The sequence below is a fragment of the Oxyura jamaicensis genome, chromosome 6 (assembly GCF_011077185.1).
Source record: "Oxyura jamaicensis isolate SHBP4307 breed ruddy duck chromosome 6, BPBGC_Ojam_1.0, whole genome shotgun sequence".
Classification (NCBI taxonomy): domain Eukaryota; kingdom Metazoa; phylum Chordata; class Aves; order Anseriformes; family Anatidae; genus Oxyura; species Oxyura jamaicensis.
Genome location: NC_048898.1, coordinates 411,734 through 419,561, shown reverse-complemented (window position 1 = coordinate 419,561; position 7,828 = coordinate 411,734). Strand labels below are relative to the sequence as shown.

The 7,828-nt window shown below is 43.6% G+C and overlaps 1 long non-coding RNA gene across 1 annotated transcript; it reads left to right on the top strand.

The window, feature by feature from the left end:
* Nucleotides 1-489: 489 nt before the first annotated feature.
* Nucleotides 490-2,113, top strand: LOC118169440. The gene is made up of 2 exons (XR_004752099.1): nt 490-856; nt 1,881-2,113. It is a non-coding gene; the product is annotated as an uncharacterized LOC118169440 (long non-coding RNA).
* The last annotated feature ends 5,715 nt before the right edge of the window (nt 2,114-7,828 follow it).

Here is a 7,828-nt window from a genome sequence, read left to right as displayed (position 1 = left end):
GCGGCGGCGGCGGCCCCGGCTGGCGGCGGCCCTTGGCTCCTCGCTCAGGTACCGCATGGTCGTGCTTCTGAGGCGAAGCAACAGCACGAATGTTCGGACAGTTCACGAAAATTCACCACTCTTCACGCGTTTTCCAGGCCCCTGTCCTTCTCAAGTTTCGAGTTTTTGCCGCAATTTAACATCCCATGCCACAGAACACGACAGGTGGCAAATAACCAAGGCAGCACGGCGCAGGAGGCCGTGGCCATCGTGCAATTATGAGTAATGGCATAATCGTTCAGTATACACACATATATATACAGATATATATACAGATACATAAAAACATATAAAATGACCAAAAAAAACATGTACGTTTAATAAATGGTTCATTTTCTGAACTGTCCTCACTCCTAGAGCTACCTAGAGCTATCAGTGTAGATGGGCCACCTGAATTTTGAGATATACACATTTACAGAATAAATAAATAAATAAATAAGTAATCTTAAAAATGTGTAGGAAATAGTAATCTTGGAATCATTCAAGAAAAAAAAAAAATCCACACTACCTCAGTTCTGGACTGACCAGTAAAGAAGTAAAGAAGCTGCCTCACCAGGAAGTACAAAATATCTACCTAAAATAAAACTGATGAGGAAGAGCTATCGATCGGTTGGTTAAATAGTAAATACGTGCTGCAACTTCCCAGCACGAGGGCAGTGGTTTTGTGCAGGGTTGAGGCAACTGAGGGAGCAGGAATCAAGCTGGGGCGGATATGCAAGAAAGCCTGCGTCAGGATGGGAGTCCAGCTGAGTGCCTGCAGAGGAGCCTAGTACTTCCAGAGGCTGAAATGTCCTCCATCCATTAAGAAGCTATGGTGGTAATTCTTCCTTCATATTTCCAGTAATGTCTTTTGTGTCTATTCCATGTTAATTACTTTATACATCCTTTTTTGTTGTTTTCCCATTACTTGGCCTGATTTTTTGTTCTAACTTTTCTTTAAATGTTATTCGACATCCTATTGTATTTGGCTATTCTCACTTTCTCTGGCTTATAACCTAAGTTTTTTTGTTTGTTTGTTTTTTTCCTCCAGTACTTGCTTTTTTTTCCCCTGCTGCTTTCAGATTTGCTTCTGAAGGATCAGTTTAAGCTCCTCCCATAATAGCAGAATAACCCCAAGCCCCTGGAGAAGCATCTGTTTTTAAAAGGAAGCCATTTATTTATCACTGAACTCGTAAAACTTTCGTAGCAAAGATGTGTCTTTGTCTTGGAGAAATGTTGTTTGGATGGGACCTTAGGAGGTCTCTTGTCCAGGGTAAAATTAGGGAATGTATAATACAACCATAACTATACTTTCACTTAGAAGTTGTATGCAAACAGAACAACCCAAAGCTTGCAAGTTAACATCAGTTGGCTGATTTCAGATGCTACGGATACATCAGAATGAAAATCATCTACATTTAATAATTAATCAGCAGTTTATTTAGAAGTACTGAGGTAAAAGACTTTCAAAAATATCCAATTTGCATTGCAAATGAAAATAGTAACTTCAAACAATGTATCAGGAAAATGTTGAGAAAAAGGTTAAAATAAGGAGATCTTTCTAGTGAATGTGATTACTCAGATGTTTTGGCAGCTTGTCTTTTGTTGTCTTCTACCCTTCTGCTCTTGCATCAATGCCCCTGAATTTTTAAAGCCTTTCAGTCCCAGCCTTTTTTTTTTTCTTTTTGTGATACAGCCTTATGACTTTGTTTTATTCTTACCTATAATTCCTATATTGTTCAGGGACTTAACAAAATTCAACTAGCTCACTTGGAATCCTATTTTGTTTTTCAAGAGCTTTTTATACAACATTAATTTTCTTATGAGGCATTTTAACTGTCATCCCTTGTACACAAATGCAGGAACTACTTCACCTACAGATGAGTCAACTGAAACTTTTTGTGCCTACTGGGTACAACAGCCTGTGGAACAGATCTGCTGCTTCTGGTCTTCAATTTCTTCTTCATTGCACCTGCTCCATCCAGTACACAAAAAAAGTACTCAAGTTCTCAAAATGATTGTGATTTTACCAGAGTAGTTGCATGAGAAATTTCAGTTTATTCTACTTATTGGATCAATATAACCTACATTAAAAAAAAAAAAAAAAAAAAAAGGTTTTGAAACAACTTTAGCTTCTTCAGCAGTACTGGAGGTTTCCCTTTTATTGTTCTATGTGCTATAGCTCTCCCAAATAAGAAATGTATTTAATCAGGAAATAAATGTATCAATGTCTAAAATGATTTACAGAAGGCCTTCCTTTTTCTGTTTCTTCTCCAACCTTTAATGGTAAATAAGATGATTATCTTATAGACAATATATATATATATTAAGTCTATGTAGAACATGTGAACAGTTTCCCTTTGATGATTTAATAGCGAACTAGATATAATCCGCGATGCTGACAGCTTTATTATTAATTTGAGGCCTATAATAGTTCCTATAATTGTTCCTCTTCAATAGAAAAAGGATAATCAATCATTTCACTGTCTGCATTTCATGCACTAGACAAATACTATTGTGTTTGAATCACCAATATTGTAGGAAAATATTTAGGATCCTTCTGTTTATTCTCCCACTCTTAAAAAATGACATCTGTTTTGTTGCAATTAAGGATAAATGCAAACACACACAAATAATAAAACCTACATTTTCTCACTGCTATTTGACAGCTGTAGCATGAACCTTTGAAAGAAACCCTCTGCTGAAATATATGTAAAAAATTGTTAATGAGTGATGCAATTTTTCAGAAGTCAAGCAGGGTCAGGTTGAAGGTGAGGTTGATGTCTCACTGATATTCTGTGGAATCCATATGTTGCATTGGGCTCTGTTTTTTTCACAATACTGAGACTATTATTTCTTGAACAAATATTTCTTAAAAATGGTGGGAAATACCAAATTAATCCTGCTTTACGAAACAGTTTCAAAACCTTTATGTTTTGAGCCTTCATCTCAACATTAGGACTTATTCTCAAACCTGATCCTACTAATGCCTCCATACCTTTAGTGTAATTGGAGCTCTCCCTGTTTGCAGAGATCTGACCTTGGAGAGGTGTTTCCATGCACTGTGCTGATGTGGAGCTGCTTAGTGCGGAGCCATAAGACACTATCAGCCTACCACTGTGTGCCTTTCCAGTGTTAATGAGAGCTGGGCCTTAGTTTTCAATTGTTATCTTCCTGTAAAAGTATGTCTGAAAGAAAAATGAACTGGAAATAATGGGCATTTGGTGTGCCTTGGCTACTTCAGATCACACAGCATGCTTCCTACTCAAGGACTTGTCTAGAAATTGGCAACCTAAGTTGAAACTCTTTCAGCATGCTTTTTCAATTCGTTTAGTGGAGGACTTGTTAGTGTTAGGTCAGAGGTTGGACTAGGTGATCTTGGAGGTCTCTTCCAACCTACATGATTCTGTGATTCTATGTTATTTTGGTGAACTTAATTGTCCAGTCACTACAGGCTCATGACAACTTCTCCAGTGATCTGAACAGGAGCAAGATGGGAAAGAAATGGTATGTTAAAAGCCAAAGGATCTGTAGTGTCTGAAGGCAGGAATGGGGTTACTGTTCACTGTGAATAACAAAGCAGAAAGGGAGGGAGTAGGTATGAAAGGAGATCATCAGAAAGCAAGACAAAGTATTTGGAAAGATGAAGGTGCGTGATGGAAACGAAAATGATGGTGGAAAGGGGAAGCCTGGGAACGGTTTTAATAATTGGGCAAAAGCATGCAGTGGTTTTTCCCCAGAAGACTCTTCTAGGTTTTGCCAACTTGCAGATCAAAGACTTCCAAGTTAGAGGTTGTATTGTATTTTGTAGCCAAATCTTTCATGATTTTGGCCACTTTCTCCTTAAACCCACACAAACTTTTTGCATCAATGGCATTTTGTAGTAAAGTCACACAATTTAACTTTGTGGAACTGTTAGAGCAGGTCCAGGGGAGGGTCGATGAAAACGTTCAGAGGGCTGGAGCACCTCTCCTGTGAAGAGGCTGAGTGAGCTGGGGTTGTTCAGCCTGGAGAAGAGAAGGCTCCAGGCATTGCAGCCTTCCTGTACCTACAAGAAAGGCAGAACCTACAAGAAAGCTGGGGAGAGACTCTTTGTCAGGCAGTGTTGCAACTGGACAAGGGATATTGGCTTTAAACTAGAAGAGTAGGTTTAGATTTGCTCAGAGGGTGGTGAGGCACTGGAACAGGCTGCTCAGAGCAGCTGTGGATGCCCCATCCCTGGCAGTGCTGAAAACCAGGTTGGACAGGATGAGGCTGAGGCTGGTGGGAGATGTCAGAACTGGATGATCTTTAAGGTCCCTTCCAACCCAAACCATTCTGTCGTTCTATGATTCTATGCTGTGACACTAATAACTTCTCTTTGTTGTTTTGAACCTGTCTCCAGCTAGTTTTGTCTGGATTCCCTACATATTATACTGAAGAAATGGCAAAGAAAAAAGACCCTGTCAAACCTTTTCAGTAACTGAAGATTTTAGTTAAAGATAACCTCCACATAACTTTTTAAGACAGGACCTCAACTCTACACAGAGTTTAAGATGGAGGCATAACATGAATATTAGCGGTGGCATAGCTATATTCTCTTTCCCTGTCCTACTAATTCCTGGCATAATCGTGCAAGTTGGAGCATGAGATTTCAGCAGTGTTTTTTGTTACAAAGACAATCAATGCATGGTTTGATGAAAATGTGCCCCACATATGTAGCTGGACATTAGATAGAGAGGGGGCAGTCTTTATCCTCAGAGGGCTTTCATAAATGTTTTAAAAGGTGTTTTTTGATTTGCTAGCCACAACAGTATTTGTCTACAGATAACTTCCAAGTCCAGGACCTAAAAGTAGGTTTCACGGGTTCATTTAATACATTTGAAGTTTGGGAAAGGAACAGTATGATCTTACTCCACACACTAGCTGACCCCAAAATAACTACGAGCCACTGTGATCAGGAAAATAAGGCCCTAAGAAGCCTTGGGAGCAATGTTCCTAGCAGAGTTTGGAAGGGATTAATACCATTGTCTTTGGCTCTGGCAAGATACCATTGAGAACACCGCGCACCATTCTGGTCATGTATATTGAAAATATGTATTACTGAAACTGGAGCAGAAAGTCACTATGGAGACTAGTGAGATGAAGGCAAAGAGAGACAACATTTATGTCTGTAAATGCACAAAGGGTATAAAGGGTAAATACTGTGGTGCAGGGGCTATTTAAGGCCAACACTGGCACAAGAACAAACGGATATAAACCAGTTACAAATATATTTAGCATGAATATCAGAAGAAGGTTCTGGGAACAGCTTCCCAGTGGGAATAATGGTGGCAAAAGATCTTAAGATGAAATTTGATACATTTATGAAAGAATTATATAATACAGCATTTGCAAAGGCTGAAGGCTGCAACCCAGGAAATCCCTCCACCTTATGTTCCAGTTTATTTTGAGCCCTTAAAGGCAAAGCATAGCATTTCACTCTTCTGTTCCTCTTCCCGCTCCAACCATCTGCAAATGGACTTCAGCACCTCTCTTAAAACACATTTTAAATTCAGTGTCATGTTCAATCTTATCTCATGCTTTTGAATTCCTTCTTTATGTTCCTTAGAAAAGTTTTATAAAATATTGCCTATTACAAAAATTGACATTATCTTTTTATACCTATTATATTTTATTCAGTCTTTCCTACTTGCCAGAGTACTGGTTATCAACAAAATTCCCCTAGTCTCCAACCAATATGCAAGCAAGCATTAATCAAGGTGCCCTGCTCAAAGAAAAGTGAGAGCCATTACCTGGGTAATGCAACTACTAAGCAAAGCAGGTAGAGGCTTGGTTCCTGTGAGGACCATCCTCCCTGTGGTCTGATGGGTCTAGGAAAAAGACAAAGTTTCTTAGTCAAGGTGTCTTTCCCCACCAGCCTCAGAAACATTTGAGGTGAGTGTATCAAACAGTATTGGGATCTGTTCTTTAGGGAGATTCCTGCCTGCCTGGTTTACATCATCTGCTTTTCACAGAGAAAAGGGAAAGGGATGCTCAGGTTTTCCTCCTACCATCCGGCTGCTCCTTTCCATCATGTCTCTCGTACAATTGTATAGGAAATGAGTTCTTTTTCCCAGTGAACAGGATTTCACTCCCCTTTCATTTCTGTTCCTTGCAGATTTTTGAAGGTATTTATCATCCCTTAATAGAAGAACTGCCTTCACCTCCCTTTTAAATATGAACAGACTTCCTTCAGAAGTGTGTTATCTTTGACCTCCATGGGATATCCCTCGTGTTACTGTCCAACATGAGAACACTGCAAAGACAGCGTTTTTAAGGAAAGCAAATTTACTTGCCTAGAAACTCTGTTTCTTCAAATGGATGGTCTGTCTGGCAGGCTCTCTGCTGATCTCTTAGTAGCTGAGGCAGATGCTGATTTCCACCATATTCCATTCTTGAGGCTTTACAGAAGCTATACATTCAAAAAAGTCTTACAAGTATTTTGTTTTGAATTACTTTACTAGGCTAGTATTTCACTGGTCTGCACACACACAAAAAGAACAAACCACCAAAAATACAAAACCAAAAAATGCCACACCGAACGATGAAAAAGTCAGAAACTGGTAACTGAGACTCAAGCCAGTTTTCATACACAGAACTTCAGGCTGTGACTAGCTGCCTAATGGCCCCTTTTCTGCAAGTCATTACCACAGACAACTCTTAAAGACTTACAGCAGCTTTCAGACTGGAGAGTGAAGAACCTTGTATAATTCCATCTATTTGTAAAAGTTTTAAAGGAACGTTCCCATTCCAGCGAAGGCTGGTTTGGAGACTCCAGAGACACCACCATCTGGATAACTGACTGAGATCAGTGGAGGGAGGCACGTGTATTCACCGTCAGTATTAAGGCAGCGGGTAAGCTGAATGCATTAACTGAAGCATTCACCCAGTCTTGCAGTACTAAATAGAGGTCTCGTAAGGAAACTACCAGAGGACCAGCCTAAAGCACTTTTTTGTGTATCAGGGAGCGAGCTTCTAGAGCTTGCTGCTGCTGCCGCAGGTGCCGGAGGCAGACAGGACCAGCAGGGCCAAAAAGGCGACAACCTCGGAGGCAAAATGCCCGCGAACGGGCACTAACAGCGAGAGACATCCCCCCAGCAGCCCCAGCTCCGCGGCTGCAGACACCGGCGCAGGAAGCACGCTGGTGCCAGCTGCCCCCCGCTCCCCCGGGGCCGGGGATGCTGCAGGGGGCAGCAGGCGCTCGCGCACCACGCCGGGCGGAGGCGGCTGCTCGGAGCAAGCCCGGACGGCCGCGGGGGAGCTTCTCACCGCCCGCGGGGCGCCCTGCCGGGCCCGTGCGAGTCGCGGGGGCCTCCCCAGGCCGAGCCCCGCCAGGAGCGGCAGCACCGAGCGCCGTCCAACACCACCCCCCCTCACCTCGGCTCCCGGCCTGGCCCGGCCCAGCCCAGCCACTTCCGGCCGCGGGAGGGGGAGGGGCCGCCGCAAGCGCAGCGGGCCGCCCACGTGACCCATCGCGGCACCGCCGCTCGGCGACGCGGCGCACACCTCGCGCCGCCCGTATCCCTCCGCCCGCCGCGCGCTCGGTCCCCGCGGGGCGGCGGTGGCGGCGGCGAGAGAGGGGAGGGGGGAGGACGAGCGGCGAGGCTGGGGTTGGGGCTGGGCGCGGGCGGCGGGGCGGCGATGCGGCAGCGCTGTGGCGGGACTACTTTTCTGGGGCGGCGGCGGCGGCGGAGGGGGCGGGGCGGCGGCGCGGCCCCTCTCGGAAGCTGCAGCCATGATGGGAGCCTAGCGCTGGCGCGGCGCTGCTGGGCGCGGGGAATGAGCCAGG